Here is a 2504-nt window from a genome sequence, read left to right on the forward strand (position 1 = left end):
ATATTTGATACAACCTAGTATTTTAATCTATTTGAAACTTTAATGTTCACTTTTATATTTGATACAACATAGTATTTTAATCTATTTGAAACTTTTAACTAAAATTAAACATAAGAATTTTAACTCAATTTAAATTTAACTGCTGTGATGGGGAATATATTCGATTATCGGTGATTTGATACTTTTCACACTGACCCCTGCATGAACATAAATTGAAGGTTTTCATAACATTTTTTATTATATTGCTTCATTAACGATTTCGTTTTTGGCTTATTTGGTTTTTATTTTAGAAATAAAATAAATTGTATTCAAACTAAGTCTCAATACACTCTTTATTCCTTTAAAAGTTGAACGTTTCGGCCGATTCGACCATCCCCAAGGACAATCTTGAATACAAATACAAATTTATAAATACAAATATACAAATTTGAATACAAGACTAAATTTTAATACAATCTATTTTATTTTAATGATAATAACCAGTCTCAAGAAAGCGAAAACACTATATACAAATTATGGTTTTTGGTTTAATACTTTGTTAATATTCCAGAGCTGAGGTTTCAATCATTAGGTTCAGTCATGATCCATAAAGGACACCTTCAGTTGACTAGACCTGGATTGGAATACAGAAAGCTTCCTCTGTTCGGGAAGATAAGGCCCTACTTACATTTATTCATATCATGCTAATACTCCACAATTGGCTGATCGTGTGCTTACAGAAAACGAGTTCAGTGGGTCAGCCAATATTGCGGGGCAAATCTCCCTTCAATGGAAAGTAATTTTTGCTACTATTGCATCGTAATAATTTTTTTCCTATTTGCCTTTATGAATAACACAATCAAACCGTTATTTGTGAGATAAGCTACTATCATTAATCTACTATGTAAGAATGTTATAAACCTTTTAATAAAATACTGATAACTTATCATGCTTTAATCACACAACCTTCATTGTCATTATTAATAAAATATGTCTGATATGTTTTTATTATTCTGAAATTCAATCCTTTTTTATGACTTATTTTTATAGGTTGAAGTAGATTGTAAATGATTTTGGTTATAATATAAAACATTAAGGGAATGAGATTAACATTTTGTCAGAGTATAGGTAAAAGTAATTAAGCGACCTTGACGAAAATATTACGTGGTCACTTTTATCACCAACTCGACGATATACTATTGAATATAATTAAATAAAAAATCCCTGAAAAATTCATAAAAATTGGTCAACGGTACGATACAATCGGTTACGCGTGAACATAAATTTGCAATAAAACAAATGTAACAAAATTGGTTTTTTGATGTCTAGAACATATAATACGAGTGGATATTTTTGATTTTGTGGACATAATTTTTTTTTTTGCCATATAAATAAACAAACTTTCCTTCCTTAGGATAAAGGATAAAGGATAAAGGATAAAAATCCTTTTATTGTAGCCAAAATTTACTTTTTCTGGTGCTGTTTTTAATTATTTTTAATGGTTCCTTTAATTCTCATTTAATTCATTGCTACATTCAAAATATTCGAATTATTTTTGCTTCCCCACTACCGAATGCAGGAAATTTTTTAATTCATGCAGGAAATAATAAAAATATTTCTACAGAATCGAAATTTTCCACCCGCATTTGGTAGTCATAATCCAATCGTTTACCAAATATTAATAAAATTTTCGAAGATTGTGCGAGTTGGTATCTGATTGGTTGGAAGGCTCTATAATTACACACCTTTATTCTAAAAATGGCTCTTCCAATGTTGGCCAAGGAGGAAAGTTGAAGATTAATCTTAATATTGACATGGTCATACTAACATTAGAGAAGTTAAAATGTCCACAATAACAACCATAAACCTGTTAGATTGGGTTGAGGGATTTTGACATAATTTTACACCTTCATGATATTTTCACTTAATTTTTTGCATTCTCTTTCTTTTATAGAATCAAAATCACTTTAGTGCATTTTTTCGGCAAGCGTTCCTTTCACGTTGAAATAGGATAAAACCTTATCAATTTTTCTTTTCTTTTACGATACTCAAAAATATCTGTAACAATACAGATAAGTAGTGTGTGGACAGGTAGTGTCTAATATCTATTCTTTAGCAGTATTGTTCTTTTTTTTCCTATTCAATCTCGACTTAACATATTGTAATAATATTAAAGAGACTTACCAATTACTTATCTATCAGTAAATACCATATACAATATAGATTTACCTAGGTCATCCACTGCAATTGATGAATTCTTAATGGTACTAGACCTTGAGTGATCGATTGTGTTCGACTTCCTTCTGGCCAACCGGAGGTCGATGGACGTTTGAAGACCCCTAAAACTGAAGAAAGAAAGTCAATTAGTTAACCGGATATAGTATAAGTATATGATACTTAAGAGTTTTTGATTGCAAAATGCTAGGAGAAATATTGAAAAATTGATAAGAAGACAAACACGAGTTGAAGTAAATGACTGCCTTTAGTCTTTATTGGGTCCAGTACCTGTCTCACTCTCTCTCTCT

Source organism: Halyomorpha halys, unplaced genomic scaffold, assembly GCF_000696795.3.
Source record: "Halyomorpha halys isolate HHAL.00 unplaced genomic scaffold, Hhal_1.1 Scaffold890.1, whole genome shotgun sequence".
Lineage (NCBI taxonomy): Eukaryota > Metazoa > Arthropoda > Insecta > Hemiptera > Pentatomidae > Halyomorpha > Halyomorpha halys.